Genomic DNA, 27,309 nt, shown 5'->3' with positions numbered 1-27,309 from the left:
TACTAGCGTTGGGCACGGCAGTTCTTTAGATGTTACTGAATCACTAGAATCAGTTCACTAAAAAGATTTGTTCAAAAGATTTGTTAACCGAATCGTTCAATGCTTGGCGGGAGGAGCCTGCGACTCCGACTCACTGAACTGATACACGGTTGAACGATTCATGTTTCAGTTCCGGGAGTGGAGACGGCCGGGAGCGCTGTGTTGCTTTGACAAACACGCTTGTAAAAATAAACTCGTTTATAAATCATGATGTTTTAAGTGTCCTGTCCTATATATAGTAGGCTATCGTAAATGAACACTGTTTAGAATTAGGTTTTTTTTAACCGGTCTACTCGGCAAATTGGGCTGAGGGCTCATGTGAGTGCAGTACCAACGTGGCGTGCTACAGTACCAGTACTTCCAGTGAGAGATCCGTTCACTGAACGTACCACAGTACCCCACAGTACGTTCAGTGAAGGATTCGTACTGAACATGCACCGTTCCCTCGCAAATTGTCGCCATGAGAGTATCAGACAGTCACGCATTTCCTCAAATTGCAGGTTTCACCACACATTGTAAACGACGAAAGGTGATGAGATAGAAAAAAACATCTTTGATTGCTGATTAGTATCAGAGAATGTAGTACTTTTAAAAACATTAAATCATGCATTAAAATGGCTTAAAGAAAACAAGTCTTGCAGCCAGAGTTCTGTATTTTTTTTTTTAAATGTAATGCTACTATGCACTGTATTATTTATTCTCTTGTAATGTAATGCAATTGTTATACATTCTCTTACTGATCGGTCTGGTGCAATTATATACTGTAGGCTATGTACACTTTCCCTGTCAAATAAAAAGTATGCAACTAAATGTTGGGTTGTTAAATATTGTTTATTATACTGTATGAAATATAAATTACATTACAAATAAGCAAGAAAAATACCAGAAAATAAGTATGGACTAACCTACAACTGTAGTGCAAAACAAATATTAAATTAAGAGCAAAATGACAAGATAAAAACTATTATAAAAACTGTAAAAATATTAATAAGAAAATATCAACAATAAAAAAGAATCAAAATTGCAGTCAAAAAGAAAATAAATAGCCTAACTGTAGTGCAAAACAAAAAGTAAAGAAACTAAAATAAATAAATAAAAATAGAACAAAGACACATCCATACACTGTTGTAGGTGCTGAACAAATGAAATCAAAACAGGATCACCATGATATAGGTGGCCTTATGCCCTTTACTGCAGGTTGGCATTTAGGAATACCAGCTGGCTGACCTTTGTAGAACTGAGCCGATTTCTTCGCTCTGAAATGATCTGGCCCATTTTGCTGAAGACTGTCTCTGAAGGGACAGATGTGGCAACAATGCAGAGTCTCTTCTTCATCACCGCACAAAGTCTCGGATAGACCACCCCTCGACTTTGCCACCACGTGAGGGGGTTTGAAGACCTCGGCACTAGAGGCTCCTCCACCAAAGCACGGACTTCCAGTACAGAATCAGCCGTTTGATTGTGATTACTGGTCACAAGCCCAGAGACCTGCTGGTCAAAGTCTTTCCAGATGGCACTCTCCTGATTGGAACTCCCTCCTAGCTCTTCTTCTTCAGCCTGCTGGTTGGGGAATGCCACCCTCGCTGCAGCATTGCAGAGTTGTTGATAGGCCCTATCAGCATCTTCATCCCTCCCAAAGGCCTTTTTCTTGAACCTGGGGTCCAGTGCTGCTGCCTCCAAGAGCAAAGCATGGGACTCAATTTTGTGGAAACGGTGTGACATCTGTTGGCAAATGGTCCCCACCAATATCTCCACAGAATCTGTCAGGTTTCCAGCTCGTCGGATGTTTGAAGTAATCTTCTGCAGACCTCTTGCCAGAAGAATCACTTTTGAAGCAGTCACATACCTGAGAGAAAGAAAAACAAGGTTTGGGCCAGATAGTAATAATAATAATAATAATGTATATTGTTATTGTGATTATTATTTATAATATTATTACTATTAGTAATAATAGTTGTATAACAAGCATATTCATAACCATTAGTTTGAACAGTACACAACAAGTTCTAGTTATTTTGACTTAGGTCAAGCCAGACAGGCGGGAGCTTGATTGACAGATTTTGACTTTTTCTGACTTTGTTTGGATGTGACTGAACAAGTGAAAATTAGGCCTTCATAATCACATTATTCTCAAATGACAGTGCAATAATAACATTAAAAAACACTTACCCCTCGCCACTGATTTCAACAGTAACCTCTTCACAGGGCTTCAGCACATCACAGGCCTGTTTCATTTCCTCCCACTCATCTGGTGTGAGGACGGCCAGTCTTGGATTAGTCAAGGTCAGGGTTGTGATGATGGTATCTTTATTCTCCAGGATTCTCAACATCATGTAGTATGCAGAGTTCCATCGTGTCGGACAGTCCTGCTTCAGGCGAGATTCTGTTAACTCCAACTGCTTTTGTGTGGCCTTCAGTTTCTCGGTTGCAACTGTACTTTTGTGCACATATTCGACAATTGCCTTCACTTTATCCACTGTTGGTTTAATGGCAGCAATGCCACTGTTGACAATGAGGTTCAGGGTGTGGGCAAAGCAGAAAAGGTGAGGCCAACCTGTCTTCTGGATTGCTTTCACCACATTTGCAGCATTGTCAGACACACAGGCAGCAACTTTATCCTCAATTCCCCACTCCCTTGCTACCCTCAGAAGCTGTTCTGACAGATTGTCAGCAGTGTGCCTCTCACTCATCTCAAAACACTTCAGCAGGACAGAGACCATCTTAAAGTCATCAATAAAATGACATGTCACAGACATAAATGATGTTGTTGTTCTGGATGTCCAGCAGTCTGTGGTCAGGCACACAGCTTTGGCTTTATCCACCTTCTCTCTTATTTTTTCATGTGTCTTTCTGTACATGTCTGGGATAAGTGTGTTGGATAGTGTTTTCCTGCTTGGCAACACATAGTTGGGGTTCAGCTCCTTGGTAAACTGCCTAAATCCAGTGTTTTCAACGATGGACTACGGCTGAAAATCCTTTGGAACCATTCTTGCTAGCATTTCGTCAAAAGCCCTTTGTCTAAGGGGATCGATAGGCCTTGACACAAAATGGGTCAGTCTGGCTTGTGTTCCTCCTCTTGCTCTGGGCCTACCTGTTGCCCCTGGTGTGGCAACAGTAGCTGGAGCTGGACCAGTGATGGTGCTACTGCTACTGGTTGGAGCAATGCTGACAGTACTGGTTCCACTTGCTGCTGGAGCAGTGCTGGTGCTGCTGGCAGTAGGAGCAGGCTCAGGCTGAGGTTCATCTCTTACCTGTAACAGCTGCACAGTAGGATGTTTTGTTCTTAAATGTCAGTGTAGATGATAATAAATAGCTGTTGCTGAAATTAAATTAAACTGTGTCCATACAGCGCTTTTTCTCCTGGAGTCACTCATCTTGTCAACTCAACTGTCTCACTTTCAAACTCTGACTTAGGGGGTAGGGTGTTGATGGGTACAAGGAGATGATTGGACTATACCAATTAACAGGAAGGGAAGGGTGAAGGTACTCTGGAGGGGGCTGGTAGGGGGAAATGATCTATGATATCAGCATAACTCTAAAATGACCAAAAGTTTACAATCACAATATATTTTTAAAATGTGAGTATTTGTATAGGTGTGAGTGGGACATACTATGATTGTTTGCAGATAAGGACAACTTTCAATGAAGTGTGTATGTGTGTGCATTGTGCTGCTGTGTGGTCACCCCTCCCTTGTAGGCCTAATGGTTGAGTCCTGCAGGTAACTACTCTCTGAAGAAAACAATACACTCAAGAAAACAAGAGATAACTAAACTAAAGTGCCTAATAGAAATTAACAAACTCCTGTTTACTTACTGTGTAGTCCGTTCAGTGAACGTACCACAGTACTCAGTGATCCTGAACATGCTGCGGATCACTGAGTCACTTAACATGCACACTTTTGCACAGTTACCCTGCAATGAGAGGATCTGACAGTCTCAGCCACGCATTCTCTCAAACTGCGGGTTTTATACACTACTTGTTACATGCTGTGTTCTACTATACGTGAGTTGTTGCTTGCTGTGGCAATTTAGCAAAGTTTAAAAAAAAGAGTAATTTCTCTCCGGGATCAATAAAGTGCCTATTACACTTGAACACACCACACCCCCAGTCTCCGTCGCTGTAGCTGCTGCTCTGCACTGACTGGTGAGTCTCACTCTTCTCATTACTGCTGCCAGCCTAACGTTTTAAGTTTATTTATCTGGAAACTAAATTTATTAAAACAACGGGGAGGTGTGTGTATATGTTTATGTGGCTTGACTCCTGGCTACATTAGCCGTTAGCTTGGAGAAAATGGTCCCCATGAAAGTGTATCCCTGAGAGGAAATGATTTGAATCACTCAGGGAGAGTGTCATTCACAGAGTGATTAGTTCACCAAGTGATTCGTCAGGCGGGTAGGCGGTCCCTCCCTCCCTGCAGCCTGGCTGTCTCCGCCTCGCGAGTGATTTATCATTCACACGGACTGAATCGGCAGTTCCAGTCCTGGCCTGTACGCTCGCTGCTGAGAGCTCAACTTAACTGAGAAAGGAACGAATCAGTTCAGGAAGTGATTCAGTTCAGTATGTTCACTTAAAAGATTTGTTCTTTTGAACGACACATTCGCGACTGACACAACACTTCCTTTTACACTGCCAGATTTTCCGCGAATGTTGGGCCTTTTTCCAGGCAAGCTGCGAGCGTTTAGACACACAGAGCTGGATTGGTGAGTTGATCTGAGGTGCCCAATTTTCCACCTCGTAGGGTAGACATATTGGCGGAACCCTTTTAGTTTAAAAAGGCTGAGGCAGCCTTTCGTAACGGGAGGGACTGTTGATGACGCCGCACGTGCAACCCACTGGTGGTGGATAAACAGGAAACAGCTGATAGCAGGAATTAGCGAGCAGCTAGTAGCAAGAGGAAAACGCAACCCTGACAGACACTGTGAAGATGAGCAACTGAGGAGACAATGAATTGTGCGCCCTCCTAGTCCTCGCAAATGAAAAGACCATTAACCGTCAAGTCGACGGGGACGGTGAAGAACGGGCCAACTTACATGAGAATCACCGAAGGACTGACCAGCCACGGCTTCCCTCCCAGGTCACTGTTTACATCACAAGCTGAGCTACACGTTTTGTTACTTGCTCACACCCCCCCATTGCCCCGAAAAAGGCGCATTCTGTATGAACAAAAGTAGGCAGGCGGCATTTAGCCGCACTCCCTGATTTTGATCTTATACTGCCAATGCTGAACGAAGACTGACTGGGCTTTCCTGCAAATTTGCACAATTCCTGTTTAAAAAGGGCTTATGATAGATGTAGGCGTTGGCAAGGTAACATAAGATACATGGAAGTTTTAAAAAAAACAATTTGTGCAACATATAAGAAAGAACATATAGTGCAATAGTAAGATGAAAAGGGTCGACATTTCACAGTCAAAAACATCCTGAGAGCAGAACTGGGAGATCCTCTTCACATCACAGCACTATGAATTGTTTATATTGCCAGAGCTTACCAGATGGTGCAGCCTCCCTGTCTGCTCTGTGTAGTGTTAGCCCTGTTAGCTCAACACCGGAGTCTGATATGTTACCATTCATCCATGTCTCAGTGAACACAAGGACGCAGCAGTCCCTCACTCCTCGGTGAGTGGATCTCCACAGTTAGATGTAATCCATTTTCGTGTCCAGCGAGTGGATGTTCACCAGAAGGCCGCTGGGAACAGCTGGTGTGGGTTATCTCTTAGCCTAGAGCTAATCCCTCTGCGCTTCCCCCGCTCCTGCGTTCTGTCACAGCGCTGCCGGCGTCTCCCCGTCGGGACAGCTCCAGGCGAAACCACGGTCATGTCAGGGCTAGCTCAACAGGGTCCATGTCATTGGTCCGACAGCCCATTGGTCCGACATCCCATTAGTCCGACGATCCGCGTTGCTGAACGGCTCCCGGCGGGCGTATTTCTACCTTGATGGTGCGCCGCGACTGGCTTGAGGCGAAGCAGGCTTACAGCTTATGTGTTTGTCACTTTCTTTTTCATTTTAACCCACACCATGATCTTTTCCTGACCCTAACCCTAACCCTAATGTTAGGGTTTGGGTTAGGGTTAGATTAATTAGGGCTGTGAAGAACTCGTTTCTTCTCCTCGTTTCTTCTCCTGGGCATCCGCATCAATTCCCTGCGACGACATCTGAGAAACAAACTCAAGGTCCTTAGTAATGTAGCGGTGCATCTGGATGAGGGCATCATTTCCATTACCCCCACCTGTACCCCTCTGCCGTCTCATCCATCCCCAGCTGCTTGTTTTGAATCGAAGACACCTGTAAAAACACCTCAATCAATACAGGATTTAAAAACAGTAGGAAATCAACTAGGATACTCACCTCGTCCTCAGCCGAGAACGCGAACTCTCCTTGTGAAGAGTAGCATGAAGACGGGCCCGACGGGTGAGAGTCTCCCCCTCTCACATGTCTCTGAAAATAAGGCCTCAAAACAGGGGTTAAAGGTTGTAAATTCTCCCATATACTCAAATAATGCTCAGTTACACGATTCTACCCAGGGTTTTAAACCTACCATGACTACACCTAATCAATCCTCTTCTGATACACAGCGGCTAACAGAACTCGCCTCGGCTGACCGGGACACTTTTATGGGGGTTGCGGGGGTGACTTCTCCCGCAAATCAACATCCGATGAGGAGATCTAGTAACATCATAGCCGAATCTGGCAGTACTGATGTCACCTCACCTGCACGGTCTGAGGATGCATTTGATTTGCGGGCGAACCCCTCCCCGTCCCCCCATTCTCGACGTGAGCCGATGCAACATATGAACACCACCCAAAAGGGTAAGAATTGGTCGTGCAAAATTATCAAACCGATAGTTGTCTTGGGCGACTCTAACCTATCGAGGATTCCACCTTTTGACGACGATCGAATTCAAGTCGATAGTTTCCCAGGGGCGGGCATCCATCACCTTTATTGCCTGCTTAGGAAACTCTCCCCGGCGCCTAGAGTTCAGGAGGTTATCCTATCGATTGGCTTGAACAACTGTTTAAGGGAGCTTCTACCTACTACGTCGGACAAGCAGCTGGGTTTGTTGATGAACCAGGCGAAACAGGTGTTCCCGAACGCCAGAATTCGCATTCCAGTTATAAATTATTCGGAGCGTTTGGACGGGAATAAACGATATCGCATTGATCTTTTGAACCATACGATTGTTAATAAATATAGCTTCCTTACAGAAATTAATCAATTACATTTCAGGGTCGTCGAAAAAGACCAAATCCACTGGACACCGGAAACGGCGCAACGCATTTTTGACCATTGGATGGACCAATTAAACTTCTAAGGGGGGAAGCGGAGGGCCCCCCTTCACCCTATTCCAATGTTATGGTGCTATGCTTGTCGTTTATGCTCAGCGAATTGGAACGTTCAATGTTAGAGCGAGGTTTGAGCTTTATCCCTAACCCCGATAGGATTGATCGCATGCAATTGAGGCAGGACCTACACAACTATCATCGTAAAATCAAAATACTCGATCATTTCGATTATAGCTCTGATTGCCCACAGTTGCCATTTGTGAACCCCTCTACTTGGGAACCAGAGTTTAATTCTGTCTCGGCTCACATACAGATGTTGATCAGTCGCGATATAGCCACTTTTTCCACCTTCAGGGCCCCCTCAGTCCAGCCAACCAGTAAATCGGTTGGTCTCAAGAATAACATCACTGGGGTACAACAGCGTGCCCTCACGACTTTACGCAAATTAGACAACATCAGTATAAAACCGGCCGACAAGGGGGGACAAATTGTGCTCCAGGACAGAATACATTACCTGCATGAGGCCAATCGGCAATTACAGGATACTGATTATTACCAAAAACTCCAGAGGCCGCTGCAAATGGACACACAAAAGCTAATCAGAGCGATCGTTGATCAGTTGTATCTCGACAAATATATCAATTTTAAACAGAAAACCTATTTGTATGGCCCTGCCGACCCGCGCCCGCGTTTGTTTTATCTCCTACCAAAAATTCATAAACCACCGGCTTCATGGACGGTGCCCTTTAAAATCCCAGCGGGGCGCCCAATCGTGAGTGATTGTGGTTCTGAATCGTATCGTGTCGCTGAGTTTATTGATTATTTCATCAATCCGCTCTCGCACATCCATCCCAGCTATGTTAAGGACACATACGATTTTGTACACAAATTACGCTCCCTGAGGGTACCGTCGGATGCTTTCTTATTTTCCATCGATGTAGATTCCTTCTACACTAACATCGAGACGGATAGGGGCCTCCTAGCCATCCAGAAGGCGTTTGAAAGATCGCCGCGTCCAGAGCGCCCGGACGCGGCGATTCTACGCCTCTTGGAAATTACTCTAACTAGGAACGATTTCGAATTTAATGACCAGTACTATTTACAAACTTGCGGCTGCGCGATGGGTAGAAAATATTCACCGGCCTATGCGGATATTTACATGGCTAACTGGGAAGAGGAGGCTTTCAAAAAATGCACAGATTTACCGTTTTTGTACTTACGTTACTTAGATGACATTTTTGGATTGTGGACCGGTACTGAGGCCTCGTTCCAATACTTCTTGGAGGTCCTGAATGCCCACCATCCAAAAATCAAACTCAAATGTAACATTCAGAAAGAGAAAGTGGAATTTTTGGACACACAGGTCTTTTTTGTGCCCGAGTTAAATGGGAAAACTAAAAGATTAGCAACGAAAGTGTATTTCAAAGAAACCGATCTTAAATGGGAAAACTAAAAGATTAGCAACGAAAGTGTATTTCAAAGAAACCGATCGTCATGCACTTTTACATAAAACAAGTTACCATCCACAGCACACGTTTCAGGGGATCATAAAATCCCAATTGATCCGATTCCATCGTATCTGTACTTACCCGGACGATGTGGACGAGGCGACAAATATCCTATTCCAGGCCCTGAAGCATCGTGGCTATTCTGGCCGTTTCCTAAGAAAAATCAGAACTGAAGTGAACCAACAATTTCAGGATAATTATAGGCACAGAAAAGCGGAATCGAATACCAAAATGATCCCCTGTATTCAAACGTTCTCCCACCAACTGTGGTCATATAATACACAACTTTGCGCCCGTTTTTCAGAGGCTCAACAACAGCACGAGCCTCTGCGCGAATTTAAATTTATAGCGGCCTATAGGAGGAATAAGAACCTCAAGGACCTATTGGTCCACACGGCTTTGAACAAGAGAAGGGCGGGCAGCGATCCGTGGCTGCTCCAATCTGTACTTTATTTGTTTAATGGTAGCTCGGGGAGGGGTCACCCGATCAGAGAGAAGCTCTCACCGCAGACTCCCAATGCGATTTATGCTATTCAGTGTCAGCATTGCAAAAAAGTCTACGTGGGAGAAACAGGGCGCATGCTCAAAACCCAAATTATGGAACATGTCAATAATATCAAGAAAGGTCACAGGGACACCACGTTGTATGCCCATTTTGCCACCCACGGCTTGCAAAATTTCAAATATGTCGGCCTGGAGCATAATGCTCTATGGTCTAAAGCTCAGCGACAACGGCAGGAGAGTTTACTCATTTCCAAATTGAATACCATCTTTCCTGTGGGCCTGAATGAAAGGCCCTAATTTGGCACTTATGGTGTTCGTTGCCATTCCAAATTTAATTAATATTATAGGATTATTTTGTTTTGATTTTCTTGATGCCTGATCCTCCCGTCTCCTTGGGGTTACATCTAGGGGAGATAAGGGATGTCCTTGTTTTGAATTATTTAAAAATTTCTTTTTTCTTCTTCCCCAGCCTTTCTCTTATTTAGGGGACTTGAATGTTGTTTCGGAGGGATAGATCGCCACCAAGTTATATTTTTGTTCTCTTTTTTTATTTATTTACTTATTTATTGATTTTTATGAAATTATATTTTTTCTTGTTTTCTATGTTGTGTTTCTATTTTGAAGCACTTTCTACTTCCTTAATTGTATATATTCTATTATTAGATTTGCCTTTATTTTCCAAATTAAGGCTTTTTGATTTGCAGTGAGTTAAACGAGAGAATTCCAAAAAATTTTCTTTTGATTTTTGTTGTGTGGGTTTGATTTATTGCATGAATTTAGCACTTACAATTACAGCACTTATTTTTTGCCTTGTTTGTGTTTCGTATGATTTATTATATATTTATGTGTTTTATTTAGCTCGGTGGCTGATCATTCCCCCCGTTCAACACCCCCTAATAATAAAAAGTATTTTCAATGATTTTCTCAATTTTTTCCACAAAAGTCGAATTTTGGTTTTAGGTGTGATCAGAACGGACGGCCACCATGAGGAGGAGGCCTAAGGGCCTCTTTACCTGCATTATTTGACCTTTTGCTCTCAATTTTGATTTATGTTTTTAATTATGTAAATATTTGTATATATTTTCTTCTTCTTTTTTGTTTTATATGTAAATAAATATGTTTGAGATGCATGCTTTTCATCATAAATTCCTTATGTAGGATTTGGTGATTATATTTGTCTTTTGAAATTGGTCCTAGGCGGTCTGCAGGCCTCCCCTCGATTGCTAGTCAATTTCTTGATATTTACACCTAAATTTCTAGTAAAAAACAAATTATATATAAAAAAAAAAAAAAAAAAATTAGACTGGGGAACATAGAAATTTATTGGTGGGAGATTGATTAATTTAATTCAATTAAATTGAATTAAATTAAATTATATTAAACTTAATTTGAATTGGATTTTGGATTGAGTTGGATATAATTTCACCTCTTCCCCTTTCCCTCCTTTTCCCTTAACCTAATTATCTCCCCTCATCCTATTTTCGAGGCCTCCCCTCGGTTGTTGGTCTCTCTCCATATGTCTAAACCTAAATAATAAATAATTTTTGGGTTTTGATTTTCTATCTTTAATGCCTAACCTTAATAAGACTGGGAGATACCTAAACCTAATGGAGGAGGCTTAATTAATTCTATTTAATTACTTTTCTTCCCCTTCCTTCCTTTCCCTTAACCTAACCATTTCCCTTCACAGCACTAACCCTTTCATTTCCCCTTATTTTATTTTTAGGCCTCCCCTCAACTGTGGGTCTCTCTTTACATATCTAAACCTAAATGATGAATGATTTCTGGGTTTTGAATTTTTAATTATAATACCTAACCCTAATGAGACTGAGAGATACCTAAACCTAAGGGAAGGGATTTATTTAATTAATTTACTCATATTTCTTTCCCTTTTCTCTTTTTCTCTTAACCTAATCACCTCCCCTTATCCTATTTAACCTAATTATTTTCCCTCATCCTAATTTTAGGGCTCCCCCTCGGCTGTTGGTTCCTCTCTATATATCTGAACCTAAATGATGAATAATTTCTTGGTTTTGGACCTCTTATTATAGTACCTAACCCTAATAAGATTGAGAGATGTCTAAACCTAATGGAGGAGGTTTATTTATCTTAATTATATTCCTTCCCCTCTCCTTTCTTTCCCTTAACCTAACCATCTCCCCCTACCCCAATTAATCCAACCACTTTCCTTTACCCTAATTTTTAGGCCTCTCCTGGGTTGCCAGTTTCTCTCTCTGTCTAAATCTAATGAGGAATAATTGCTGGGTCTTCAATTTTTATATTTAGTGCCTAATCCTAATAAAACCGAGGGATGTCTGTATCCAATGGAAGAGGGTTATTTAACCGAATTGTATTCCTTTTCCCTTTCTTCCTGTAATTTTGGGATTTTCTTTCTTTTTTGTAGGCTTAACTTGTCTTTTTTGTAGTGTTTAATTTTTTCTAGGGCATATAGGATTTTTTTGTAGGAGGGGATGTACAGAGGGTTTATATGAATATAATTTTTAGAACATCAGAAGGGGAATAAGAATTAATAACTGCATCATCTGATTTAAAGTGAACAACCTGTGCCAGTGCCGATTGTGCCCCTCTTTGGGGATCTACACAATCTCCGTCCCATATTGACCCTAACCTAACCTGCAGAGTCATCTAATACATCCAGGCATGATGGGCTGGCCTGCTAGGAAATAACTGATAACAACCCACCATCAGAGTAAGTGTATTTCTGTTGAGTAATGTTTGTCTAATTAGTTTTCATTTGTTTGTTTTTTTAATCAGTCATGGGAGAAAATATATTGACTGAATTAAAAAAAGATTACACAAAAGGTAAGCAAATGGTAACCAACAGACAGTGAGGATGATGAATATGATACAAATGTGATGATGACGTCATTGTCATGATGCTGATGATTGTGATAACAGTGTCTGTAGTAACGCAGTGAATGGTTCTTTCCATTGCCGTTGTGTGGTACTACCAGTGTGTCGTGGCTGTGATGAAACCCACTCTGGAGGCCTCTTATTGACTGAGGGAGGAACCTGTGAACAGCCTCCGATTGTTCTCAGGAATGACGCCTCCAATACAGGCCTGTTTACCTTTCTTTAAGTTAAGAGCTTAAGCATTGATCCGAGTAAACTCAGAACTGCGATGCTTCATCATGTCAGTTATCAGCAGTATGTACAGAGGTGAGACATTGTCAAGTTCAAGGTGGTGGGAGGAGGTGATGGGACAAAAGGAGGCGATGGAGGAGACTTTTCACAGGTAAAAGAGAAGTGGAAAAGATGTGAAACACAAGCACAAGGAGACTCATGGTATGCCCAGGGATAAATATCAAAGACTTCAAAAATGAAATTTGAAAGTCACAGGATTATATGACGCAAAGAGGGAAGCCACAGTTAGAAAAATTATTTTATGATTTCATGACACAATTGCATATCACAATATTATATTAGTATCATCAGGATCACTGCCAGGTTGTCATATATGCTCCTGACAGCTCACTTCCTGTGAAGCCAAAGTATGATTAGTCAACATTAGAGCTCTTATCTGTTCAGACACAGCAGACTGATCACTGCTACACTCATTTTATTGATATTGTGTTAACAGGAATGAGTCGGACAGTTTATGGTGTTTACCATATCAGTTGCAGTCTGTAGTTTAAATTGAACAACCTTGTGTGGACACATTACTCAACACTGAGTAATCAAGAAATTGCAATGAGCAATCAGTGATGTCTGAGGCAAGAATGTCATTAAATCTATGGTTACTCTCAGTTTGTGGCATGGCACTGAATACAGACTGCCAAACACAAACAGTACCCGTAATATCATTTAACTACCAAGGCCAAGGCTGTATCGAAAGTGGAACCTAATTTGTGTATTCGCCCTGTGTTTGGATCTACTTTGCTATTGAATGGGTTCTTCCTTGGCTTATGCTACACCTATCCACCAAGTTTATGAAAAGTGGACCACTAATTTTACCCATAATCCCGCTGACAGACAAACCACCTAGCATACAAACTGAACCGAAAACATAACGTCCTGGTGGAGGTAATTAGTACCTATTCAAATCCAAAAATAATTGTTATCTCTGCTGAGCATAAGCTTGGAGGGGATCATGTGTTTGTTCGTGTGCGTGTATCTGTCTGTCTGGACCTAATCTCAGCCCTTTTTAAATAGGAATTGTGCAAATTTGCAGGAAAGCCCAATCAGTCTTCTTTCAGCATTGGCAGTGTAAAAACAAAATCGGGAGTGCGGCAAAATGCTGCCTGCCTACTTTTGTTCATACAGAATGCGCCTTTTTCGGGGCAATGGGGGGTGTGAGCAAGTAACAAAACGTGTAGCTCAGCGTGTGACGTAAACAGTGACGTGGGAGGGAAGCCGCAGCTAGTCAGTCCTTCGACGATTCTCTGTTGGCTCGTTCATCATCGTTCTTGTCATCTACCGGTTAATGGCCTCTTCATTTGCGAGGGCAAGGAGGGTGCGCAATTCTTTGTCTCCCCAGTTGCTCATCTTTACAGTGTCTGTCAGGTTTGCGTTTCCCTCTTGCTACTAGCTGCTTGCTAATTCCTGCTATCAGCTGTTTCCTGTTAATCCACCACCAGTGGGTCGCACGTGCGGCGTCATCAACAGCGCCTCCCACAGGTCTTCAACAGCCCCTCCCATTGCGGAAGGCCGCCTCGGTCTGTTTAAACTGAAAGGGTTCAGCCAATATGTCTACCCTACAAGGCAGAAAAGTGGGCACCTCGGATCATCTGGCCAATCCGGCTCTGTGTGTCTAAACGCTCGCAGCTTGCCAGCAAAACGGCCCAACATTCGCGGAAAATCTGGCAGTGTAAAAGCGGCTTCACATACTACTGGACCATTCAGCCTATAACTTTGTGCGCACATTTATGACTGTTTGCTAAAGAACCTTTCCAGGTTGCGGTGATTCACAACTGCTGAGAAACCTGTTTTATTGATTGTTTTATACTATCATTGACTGCTGACTCCTCACTCCTTTTAGTTGGCTGGTAGGATCTTCAAGTGAACAATAAAGTCATGTAGCAAAAGCACGGAGCAAAGGCATTTCTGGCAATTAAAACAACAAGACTTAACTCGTCTTTTGCAAGCCACATTTTTGCCTTTGTCATAGCTTCCATATAAAAGTTTGGTCTTATTTGAACTGGAGCATCTGCAAATTAATTCTATACCTGATACATTATGATCCACCAATACTAGGAGAGATGAAGATGAATTATTCCTCCTTTTTGTTATCTTTGCTGCCATCTTGACTATAAGGGAGCCGGGAGGAACAATTTCACTGGGTGCAGCTGCGCCATATGGAGTGGCTAGAGCAGTGATTTCCAACCGGTCCAGCCACGGGGTCCAGATTTCTCTTTAGTCAATTATTCAAGGCCCACACAGCTCAGTGTATTCAGCATCATACTTGCGTGTGGCCACGTCATTGAGCTAGTTAGCTATCTTTGTCATTTAGCTGTCCGTTAGTCACTCACTCTACAGCAGGGAATGGCACTTTAAAGCTCTGTGCCGGAAATTCATTGTACTTCAAAAAAAAAAAGTGTGTTTTTACAAACTTGACATGTTTGTGAGCAACTTGTGGTCCATTCAGAATGGACTCGGGACCCACTTTTGGACCAGGACCCACCCCAGTGGCCAGACGCAGTCACCTGGTGGAGATCTGCTCTCTATTAAATGCACTTTTCTAGATTTTGCCTAATGTTACTCCTGAATGTTGAATAACTATGATAAGTGATTGTGCTCCATTTCTTTTAAGAACAGTTTAAAGTCTGTGGTAGAAAGTAGAAAGTCTCTAACCCCTTACCTGTAAGTGTTAGGATTTTTAAGGACATACTGTGAGTCTGCTAATTTCAGACATATGTTAAACCATTAACATTGAAAGCATTTCACTGACAGTGACATGTCTTATCAGGAAGGGACTGAAGCAGTTTATGGCCATATATTACTGTAACTAGGAGACTCATATACATTGCAAAATATGGTAACCCTGGGGGAATAACATCGCTGGCACTGCAATATAGCAATAAATGTTCAGACAAATTCTGTGTAGAGAAAAGATACTTCTTTAAAAGGAAGTTTGAAAAGTACAAAAATCTACAAACAGCACGTCTGTTCATATTATCAGATAAAATCCTGAGGTTTTATTCCAGAATTGACACATAACCAAGTATGTTTCATGTGTAATGGTGAGCTATCTTCAGTCCTGCTGGTGCATGTTAGTGATCATGTGAGATTCATTTGTGGTTTGGTTAATCACTTAATGTAATCCAGATCAGGTAATGCTCATCATTTTAAAAAATCCTGCAGAAAAGTCCCCAAAACCCTGAAACCGGTAAAAGTAACAAGGCTGGTTTCTTTTATGTTATTATTATATTAAGTATTTGCATATCAGATGCACGATAACATAACGTTGTATACCTCTTGCCAAATACTTCAAGCAAGAAGAGAGAAAGCACGAAATGTGTTTCACAACCCCGAGGTTGCTGATAATCCTGCAGGATGTGTGACCATATTTGGGTATCAGGAAGTCCTGGAATTCCTTCAAGTGAGATATGAGTGAGTTTGTGACATCATCATGCAGAGGGCAGGAGCAAATGAGGGGGCAGAGCGCACACTAAATGCTGTGTTATTCGTTTCCTGTACCTGATAATGGGCTGAGGCAACACACGCCATTCCACCACACTGTGTGAACCTAAAAGCTGCAGATCAGCATCATCCTATAATCACACACTGATATGGATTCACTGATTAACAGACAGATGTAGGTTCAAAAAGCGTAAATAATCCTCAACACAATACTTGTACCAACACTGTAGCTCTCAAACTTTTCTCATATAGGAAATCCTGCTCTCCTCTGGTATTAGCAATAGATGTATCACCCCAGTTTACAGCAGACTGATGACTGTTGTTTTAACCCCTAAAGACAGAAAGCTCCCACCATATCAGGTTACCCCTCCACCTGTCTGAGCGGGAGAAACCAAGGGGGAAAGGTTAGAGAGATACAGATACTAGGAGTGAAGAGAGGTGGGCTGAACTATTATTAACTCATTGTTGGTGTGTAAAGTGGAAAAACTCCCCATGGGGTCTCAAGGATTTCAACCAACTGAAAAGTCCTGCTTTTGTCTCCTGCTTTGTCCTGCTGAGCCGTGTCTTCCCATGAACCACCTGGTTCTCTCTGAGACACTTAATCACTACAAATATGTGCAACATGTTGGGTGAAGGCTTGCTGTGTGCCCGCGATATTTAGCTATGTGGTAAAAAGAGCAGGTATTGTGGCAGTTTACTACAGTATCATTCTGTAAAAACAGGAGGAAAGGCAAATAGACATCAGTTGATCTGCCACTTCAAAGCATCATCAAGTTAAATGCAAGCAATAAACTAATGCTGAACAAGAAGAAGTAGCAGCAGACACCAAAACATTGTTTCTTTTGATCATCCTAGATTAATTCTTCTCTTTATCCAGAGGTGTACTGTAGTTCTCACCAAGCAACAACCTGCCAACATGGAAATGCCAAAAACTGCAGTTCCTTGAATGGCCAATAGAGGCAGGATCTCAAAACCAGTTCATCCCCATAGACCCCCCCATGTTAAAATGCCACATTCTACAGCAGAAATAAACATGTTTACAGCCTGGTACAAAAAATGGTTTTGGTCTTTATAGCTAACTCAGTCAGATCCACGCCTTGCTCATCCACAGCTCCATCCTCTTGCCCGGACATGGACAACATCAAAAAAAGGCAACTGCCGAAATGCCTAACTCAAGGCTTAAAAATGTGAGTATACAACCAAAGGGTGATGTCACAGTAGCTATGCCCATTATTTTATACAGTCTATGGTTGAGATCAGTGGAACTTTTTGCAATACTTGAATAAGTTACTATGCTTATATGGCCAATGGAAGCTAGTTGGTTTTAAAAACAAACATACACTCACGTAGACATTTACTGTCAGTAGAGAGTCCTATCTTCACTCTTGACAATTTTTAAATGGCCGATAAAAATTCATTTGAAACTTTTCAAAAATGACAAAACACTGGCTCATTATGCAAACTTTGCAGTTTGGCTACATATTGCCATGTCTGATTACATTATTTAACTTTGTCATGACTCAGTATTATCGTAAATGTGGCCTAATGTATCTTGAGAATTGTGAGTAAGCTCAGTTAAGCTGATAAAATGCTAAACAAGCCTGCTGGCTCATTCTACTAAAACACTGAGGCTGTAATGTTAACATGCAACCACAAGCATCCGGCAACATCTTACATCTGATCTTGTCTTATATTGCTGCAGCTGTCTTATGAACAGTATACATGGTCAAAGTGCGTCTTTATATGGACCAAAGACAAAGAAGTTTTCGCCAAAGTAGCAACTAATCTCGATAAACAATAATCGCTGACTAGATGTAGAAGGACGTAAACTCCTTGTCTCACAGTTTTGTAGAGATTGGTATCAGCAGCATTACGATACCTCAATTCAGAGGAAATTCCCTCCCACGCATTTAGACAATGGGGAGGGAGCTGGAGATCCTGGAAATGATCTATGTGGGTGCTAAAAGAAAAAAAGATAAGAATCATATAACATCTCCGGGGTAAAGTGTTTCCTAATCCATACAACTGGCATCCAAGTAAACCTATGAACTGACAATGAGTGTGAGTAACTCATTGTGATGTGGTAGGTTGGGGATGTAGTAGTAGTCTTCACCTTTAACCACACAAGTGGCACAATGGACAGAGCTGCAACACTGGGGAGGAAGAGAACATTATGGTTGGAGATAGAACTGCATTAGAAGCGATTACGATGGGTGTATTGCTACAGGTACCAGTGCAAAAACAAAAGTACAATCTATGAAGTCTTGATTGCGCAATACATTCATGAGTCTGAAAGCTTTCCAAACGCCAAAGCACTGCATTGCATAATTCTATAACTTTACATCTAGGAAAAGTAACATTTTCTCCTCGTGATTGTAAACATCAGAATAATGTCACTAATAATGTCACCAATAATGTCATTTAACTGCATTTCTGGGTGACTTTGCCGTGCATTGTGGAAAAAGACTGCAGTATTCCCTCACAGTGGTCAAACTGAAATGATTGAGGGGGCTTCATTTTTTGACACAATGCTAATGTTGGTCTGAAGATGGCCTAAAAAAAAAAAGTAGAGCCCATCAGAATCAACAATTATCCATACAATATACCAAGCAGGTGGTCATGTGCAGTCATTGAAAAAAGGCCAGACATCAGGTTTCCTGACACACAGATGGGTGACAAATTAAAGGAAGACGCAAGATTAAGTGTTCACCAGAGTTCAGTTTCATAAAGGCTGTTGAACAAAACACTTTTTTATGAGTCTTAATGCACAAATTAAATTATCATCCTTTATTTTCTGAAACAATTATAGTTTGTTTGTGTAAGGATAAAACAGAGAATATTGATCAGCAATCTCACACACTACTGGGCCAATCAGCCTAATATTTTGTGTGCACATGTATAACTGTATGCTTAAGGATCTTTCTTGGTCATGGTGATTCACAGTTGTTGAAAAACCTGTTATATTGACCGTTTCATGGACTGCTGACCCCTCACTCCTCTCAACCGGCCAGCAGGGGCTGAAAGTTTTCCAGAAATCATCTCGGCTAGAAACAACGAGTCTTACTGTCTGTTGCAGGCCACATTTTGGCCTTCATCAGGTCTCAAAAACTGACATCTACAGTATAGAAAAGTTTTTTACTCATTTTGAACCAGCACATTTGCAAATTAAGTTCATACTCGAAATGTTATGATCCACTAAAGCTAGGCTTGATAGGAGGTGAATTAAGGTGTTTCTCAATACCAAGTACGCCAAGTTTGGACTTGCGCACTTGGGAGTTCGGACTTGGCAAGTTCGACTCAGGAGTACAAACTCCCAAGGACGGCTACCATTGCCGCTGGTCTGTGATAAATGCATTCTGGGATACCTGGCTGTCAAAAGTCCACATAAGACACCTCCTGATGCATCCCCGATGGAACGGGCAGAGCAAGTTCACATCCGTGAGTCTGCATGTCCTCCCCGTGTCAGCGTGGGTTTTCTCCAGGTACTCCAGCTTCCTCCCACAGTCCAAAGACATGCAGGTTCATTGGTGACTCTAAACTGCCCATAGGTGTCAATGTGAATGTAAAAGGTTGTCTGTCTCTATGTGTCAGCCCTGTGATAGTCTGGCAACCTGTCCAGGGTGTACCCTGCCTCTAGCCCAGTGTCAGCTGGGATAGGCTCCTGTATACCCATGACCCTGAACAGGTTAAGTGGTTACAGACAATGGATGAAAGAAGTTTTCCTTGATATTTGTGCTTCTACTATGAGTAAGTAAGTTGGCAGTGGTTTCTCTTCTTTGTCTGTTTTAATTGTGTTTATTGTTATTTCCTATGAATACGTTGTTGTTGTTGTTGTCGTTGTCGTTGTCGTTGTCGTTGTCGTCGTCAAAAATACATTCACTTACATACAATACCTATTAGCAGGAAAACTATCTGCTCTGTGCAATGAATTGTGGCTCCATCAACAATAGACAAGGCATATATTTTTTATCAGCTGCTGAAATTAGGCCACAAGTATTACCTAGAGTGGCCATGATCAGCCCAGTGTCTGTATCTTTGCACTTCCTGAAGCAAAGGGCCAACAGCTATTTCTCTGAAAACTCTGGAAAATTGAAAAACCCTTTTCAGACTGAATGACGTTGATGTGTGTGGTCATTCATTCAGTGCTTGATCACGTGTCCTCATTTTTCAAAACCTGTTGTTCATGTTGGCGAATACAACACGAAATGCGACAATACTGATATAGAACACTGTGTGTGTCTTTATGTGAACTACTACTCTGACATCATTCGATAACAATAGCATAAAACCCCTAAAACAAAAGGCTTTTTGTCCCGAACCCGAAGGAGTACGTGAGCACAAGGGTCAACTGTAGTACATGATGTAATTTTAAGTGAAACAGTAGAAGGTTTCCTGATTTGAGTCACCACAGTCAATTCGACTGGCAGGAAATTCTGGAAGAGCCGTGATGGAGGTGAATGATTCACCTACAACCAAACACCATAAAACTTCTTTAGGCACACGTCCACATTCATTGATGAAAGGTCAGAGACAACTGGATATCTGCACCAAGAGTTTCCATTTTGGTAGCTCATATCATGGCACTGCAGTGCTTGTTCACACACACACACACACACACACACACACACACACACACACACACACACACACACACACACACACACACACACACACAGTTCTGAGCTCCTGATCTGTCAGCATCAGGTTCTCTGGCTCTGCAAGCGGGTGTCAGGGTGTCACGCAAGCGTAACTTCACCCCATCACGACACTCTCAGCGTGTCAACAGGAGCACCCCGGACCACAATGCAACAGTAAAATGATGCGCTATTGAATGGGTGACAGCCAAGTGGCGCTTCATTTACTGGCAGGCAAATCCCTGGAGACCTGAGACCATCTGTGTGTGTGTGTGTGTGTGTGTGTGTGTGTGTGTGTGTGTATGTGTGTTTGAGGTTTCTGTTTGTAAAGAGACTAAGGAGGCAAAAGAACCCCACTCAGATTGTGCATTTGAGAAAAGCACAAGAGTGTGTGTTCAAGTGTGATGTTATTATCACAGTATGGGAGTCGGACAATGTTTCATCTCTGTGTGGAAGTACAGACTGCATTGTGTTTCAGTGGGATCATTCACAGCTTTATCCACAATGTAACAACTCTTTGGGTGGCCCAGTGGTTCAAGAAGCTAAAGGGTCACAAGGTTGATTCCCAAAACACTCAATGTCTCCATCAACCACCATGTTCTCCGTCAGTTACGTATTCTCATTGATACGATATCCTAAGAATTTCAGCCCCGCGAATGACGTTATGTCCTTAACGTACAGTTATGTAATTAACGTAAAGTTACTGTGGTTAGGTTTAGGAAAAGAAAACATGGTGAGGACGTACCTTAAAATGACTCAAAGATTACTCAAAGTTCACACTGAACCAAGCACGCAACTTCAAGGGAAAGTCCCAGGCGCAAGTCCAGTTATTTTGTTATCCATCTTCCACCCCAGCCTGCCTCCTTACAAGTGCTCCGAATTCGGGTGCATTGCTTTTTGTAGGAAAACATAGTAAAAATGTGTGAGAACAGTAGGACCTTCAGTTGAATCTTAAAGAGGTATCGAGGCATCTGTTAAATTCACATTGACCTCGACCTCATGACCATCAATGTTCACAAACAAGAGGATCAGTCCCACAAAACCTCTTAACTTAGGTGTTTGTATAGATTCATACTGACATTTCATGAATAAGATGCAGTGATTCCAAACACTGGCTATGGTACACAGAGGTCACAGTTTGGTTCCTACCTAGGTTTAGGAGTCATGGTTTGGTGTGGTGGCACAGCAGGGAAAAAAGACAAATGCATAAAGATCTGTTTCTCTTCATTTATTTTGAAGAGACAGTAATGTAAGAGTCAAAGAGATAACGGTCCTTGAGACTGAGGTAGCATTTTGACCACTGGCAACTTTGGCAACCATTTTTATTATAAAAATTTCAAACACTTCTGTATTACACTGTAAAACACTGAACAAACTTCTTCCCAAAGGCAACAACAGGTCACAAAACAAACTGAAAACCATCCCTTATGCTATGAAACTGACACTGTTGGATGCAGTGTGGAAAAGTAGTTGGCTCCTGTTTATTTTTTCCACAGTGAATGGCACATCTGGGTGATACTACCAAATGTGTGTTAGCACGTTGGATGTGTTTCCATTTTCACCCCCTACAGCAATGAAGCAACACCGACACACCGTCCTCGTCTTACATGCAAGTCTCTCTCCATTGCTGTTGTAGCTGAGTGAAAACAGGCAGATCAGCTTGTTGTGCTAATCTCATGCACATGGTGCTTAAAGCGTATGGCTAAATGTTTCTAGGCGAAACTTGCGCTGAACTTTGATTCCACGTTACGTGCATCGTTTTTTGTACCATGTATTCTGCATGGGTTTGTGTGCACCAGACTGTAACAACCATACTGTGGCACTTTGGCCTTAATAAAAGAACTGATACCAGCCATCCAGTAAAAAAAATGTTGTCTTTTGGTCATGTCAATCACACGTGTTTTATCTGCTTTACATAGCTAGAGTTAATTTGGAGCTAATAACATTACAGAGGTAAATATCTACCTGAACTAAGTCAAGTGAATTGATGGCTGCAAACTCAGTTGTATCTCTGATGGTGTTGTTAAGTGAGATGGACGAGTGAAAGGCTCTAAAAACGCTTAAAAAAAAGCTGGCGGTGTGGATTGCCTTTAAGTCCGTAGCAGGTGACACATCATATGTCTTGCAAGCCGATTACCTACAGCAGTGTTGTTATATGATAAATTAACAGCCATTAATAATGAGTGAGATAATACGTTATGCCTGGTTGACTGTGGAACGGACACCAGACTCCCTAAACCTGGCGACAGACACATGTAGGTCAGACCAATGAACAGAGACACATTAAATAAACAGGGGGATATTTTTGAAGCAACACAAAAATGTGTTAAGTATTTTTTTTACTTTACTTTATAAGACTGCAGAATTCTCCACTGGAGTATGTCATGATAGCTTTTAAAACCCTAACAGATTAATCTATTGTGCTTTATGGCTGTTTCCAGTAGAAGTACCAAAAGGTATAAACCAATTAAGCATTAGGTATCCTGGAAGGAGCAGTGCTCTGGCTCTCAACAGTTACTGTACTGGGGAGCAAATAGGGTTCATCTTATAAAAAGGCTGATGGGATTTTTCTCCACCCACAGAGGATCAGGGTTTGTGAAGTTACATACAACACTCTGTTGGAATGATGGTGTTTGGCGGTGGGTCGGAAGTCATTCAGGGACAAAGAGAATCCCAGCTGTACATTGGTTTCATCAGGACAGACAGTTCGAGATCAAGGCTGAACACTAGAGGGAAGCTGACGTCAAGTAAAATAGAGGGTGTTCATAGTCAGTCATTCATCTAATTCGGTTTAACAGCATGGAGACAGGATGATAAGATCAACGGTGCTATAAACAAACCATGAAAACATCACAGTATTGCGTGTTCGTCTAATAATTGCTTATAATTGAATTATTATTTGCATGTAAATGTAGCAGCTGCCTGAGGGAAGAACCGAGACAATGCAGTTGCATGTTGGAACAAATGCTAGTGAAGAGCAAATTAGTGCAGCACGCAACGTCAGCAGCAGGCAGAGCGCTTCCTCCCTCTGTGTCACAAACGACATTCCGAGCTTCACTGAAGAATCCCGATTGGTCGAAGGCACAAACTCAGGTGAATCAACCAAAATATCACACCGTTGTTTTGGCAACCGCCGTCAAGCTATGATCAAGTACAACAGCCACAGGGCAGCAAATGGCTTCCAGGGAAATGTCTGCATTCAGACGTGAATGTGTGTGTCAGAGTTAATCACATATGTTCCTAAAGAGCAAAAATATAGACTGTAAGTAGTGAGTTAATTAAGTGAGCAGCAAAAAGCTCTGAAAAAAAAAAGTTGTATCGGGATGTTAAAGCCCAATCAAAGCCCATTTTGCAGGTTGCAAAACACAAGGTGCACAGCGCTGCCTTTTTTGTTGAAGCCTGTCCCAACCAGAGCGCTTTTAGCAGCCCGATACGTCTTTAAAAAAAAAAAAAAAAGTTTCTAGGCAACTGCTGAATTATGAGGGATGATGTTTTTCTGTAGCCCAGCGCAGAAGTTACCATCACCATGGATTTTTCCATTCATTTTGGACCATTGCACAAAATGTGGCAAACAAACCTTTATGATACTTACATGTTTTGTTTAGCAAGAGAGTCTTCACAAATGAACACCACTTTTACGATATTTGAAGCCTAAATGCAAATGCTAGACGTATAAAGCTAACATTAGGCATAAAGCCCCGTTACCACCAAACACTTTGGGTATGGTACCTTTGGAACCAAAAGTAACCCTTCAGACATGGTACCTAGACCCTAGTGTTTTCACTGCAAACAGTACCCTTAAATGTGGGCGGGGTTATTGTCACTGTGTTGTCACTTTATTTCCTCATTACCGATGACACAGATGGAAGTCTGCACCTTGTTTATCGTCCACAGAACGAGGCTGCACACCAACACTTTCAGAACAAAATAAAACAGGCTGCAGTGAGAGTCTCTCCATGGGATATTTAAAAATAGTGGCTTTGTGCATTTAGTTCTTCTCAGGCAAGCTCAGGGGTTTAGTGTTGCCATTGCCAGGCACTCCGCCAATCCGAGTGAGGATTAGAACACTTGAAGATCCACTAATTACTAAAAGTGTATGTCATTTAATAACTAAAGTAATGGTCAAAGTTGTCACAGTGAAATTTAAGGTGTGTTGATGGATTCACGTCGTTACCTCATGTACTGAGTAATATTACAAGTTAACGTTCCACCTTAAAAGTCACCGGCAGTCGGCCCAGTGAATTAAGTTATTTTTTCTCAGACTCCAGCTGCTGAGAGAGGCAGCAAAACATCCTTTCATTTTATAGTTACTGTTTACTAATAAACCTCTCCACAGTATGAACAGTGGTTACATGAGCCTCAAAACCAGCCACAACTCAGCCCTGAGCAGAGTGACCATCTGCTATGGATGAATCAACGGACTGCAGTGTTCACAGCTCCACCTTTTAGTACCAGATCTGTGTGCTAGGTACCCCAACAGAGGGGGTACAAATAATGGGGACGGTACAGAACGGTTCCATTGGTACCATCCACAACTTTTCACAGTGGAAACGGAAGAAAACGTACTCAACTGAACTGTACCGTACTGCTCGGTGGAAACGGGTCTTATGACTAAACCACGGTTGCATGACTTAACGTTGCCACCATGACAAGGCTGTAAAAGCATTGTTCCATGTGATGACATTCTGAAGTCTCATTCAGCCACTAATGGAAAGTAAACTCACAGTCTGTACCCTAAAATCTGCATAAAAACAACAGTGAATGTGGCACAGAGAACCGGAGGTCAGGTGGGTATAAGTCCCTCAGAGTGAGTTTGGAACAGTTTGACAATCTGCTATCTATCTTCAGGCCTAATTACAGTTGGTAAAACATTAGAAAGTAGTGGAGGCGACAGTACAGTACAGTACAGTACAGTACAGTACAGTACAGTACAAGATATGTGCCCTACTAGCTTGTCTAGTAGTGCGACGATGAACGTGAGCTAACATTAGCTTAACACTGTGCACTACAACAGAAGATCTGCCTGTCAATACATCTGATTTGACAATGGGAAAAAACGCTGATGACACTGGACACTTTATCCGCTCTGAGTTGAAGTTATTTCAACTTGAGTTGTTCAGGCAGCCCAAGCAAAAACATGACGCACATAAAGCATAAAAATAAAAGGCACTCCGCAACGCAAAAAGTAGTGAGAATAATGCTTTACTCTCACTGAAAACCATTGCAGGTTGCTATGGATTATCACCCACTCATGGTGGACATATGGCAAGAGCAGTGCCACAGCATAAACACATCAATATTTGTGGAGCAGCAATTGCAGGTGATGATGATGTTCCAGCAGGGGTTGATATGATCAGTAGACACAGAGTGGTGGTTGAGGGTAACATTTTAATGTCTTCACCAAACTCTCATTTTATGGCTTTGCCTGCTCCCGTTTCATCTCGTGCCAAACCGTTCCAAGAACAAATACTTCAGAGCTTTGGGACTGGTTGAAGCATGACACACTGAGCCGTTTGGCAGAAAACAACCATCCATGTGTGTTTAGTTATGGGGCAGAATGTGCTTGTTCACTGGAAGTGATATGATCTAGAGATAAAAATAAAAAAAACTTTTCCAGTGTTCTTTTTAATTTATTTGGAATTTTTAAAGATGAAAGAGATGCAAACATTTCAAAGAGTTTGTTGTCACAAAGGAGTGTGATTACAGCTCAGCCTCATAGGAAGCATTAAATGCTGGTTGTCCTGTATTTGGGTTGTAACGGGTAGAACTTTCTCATTTCATCTCATTTACAGTTGTCCCTTTGTGCTGCTGGCTTGTCTTTAAACACATATTTTGTTGGTCTAACAGATCAAGACAAATCTGTATCAGCCTGATAGATCAGTTTCTACCCCTTTCACTAACAAAGAATCCCCATCAACTTCACATCTCCTTCTCACTGATTTCATGGCTTCTGACAGGTAGCCTCACTCGCCTCCCCCTTTTAACACAGAGCAATCAAGCTGAGACTGTGCACAGGTGCATGAACACACAGGTGAAAAGCATTTCCTTCGTTTGAGGTTAAATAACATGCTCAACTAAAACCTGCAAATGACTTATCTGAGAGGCCGTTTACACGTACACGGTGATTTTGATAAACGGAGACATCTTCCTTCGTTTGTGCCCTTCGAGTCTTTCTAAAAACTCCGGCCAGAGTGGAGATTTTGGAAAACTCCGTTTGCGCGTTTGCATGTGTGGAGATTTTGGAAAACTCCGTTTGCGCGTTTGCATGTAAACTGAGATAAACGGAGATAAAGGGAGTTATAGGCAGCCGACGTCACAGTATGCGCCGGAACTTGCACCTGTGTCAAAAGTGCGACCTATGTTGCTATGGTGACAATGGATACATGGAAGGCTTGAGCTTCTCGTTACACTGCCACCTACAGGTTTGGCATGCTCTTGTGTATAGATACACGGGTAAGTGTAAACGAAGATCTTTTTGAAAATGGAGACGGTGAAATGTCCGTTTATGAAAATAGCCGGTCACGTGTAAACGGCCTCTTAGAGACTAAAGAATCATTTTCAGCAGAAAATGGGGCCAGTTAAAATAAATAAATAAATGTATGATTCACAAATTCACAAACAGAGCACACAAATTTTACAATAAAATAGAATAAAATAAATAAAGTAAAATAAAAAAAGCAAAATATGTAATTTTATTAGAGGCAAAACACAGTAAGATGACAGACTTTTGTATCACCATATTT

Source organism: Epinephelus moara, chromosome 3, assembly GCF_006386435.1.
Source record: "Epinephelus moara isolate mb chromosome 3, YSFRI_EMoa_1.0, whole genome shotgun sequence".
Classification (NCBI taxonomy): domain Eukaryota; kingdom Metazoa; phylum Chordata; class Actinopteri; order Perciformes; family Serranidae; genus Epinephelus; species Epinephelus moara.
The sequence above is the reverse complement of the archived record's forward strand: the minus strand, read 5'-3'. Positions refer to the sequence as shown.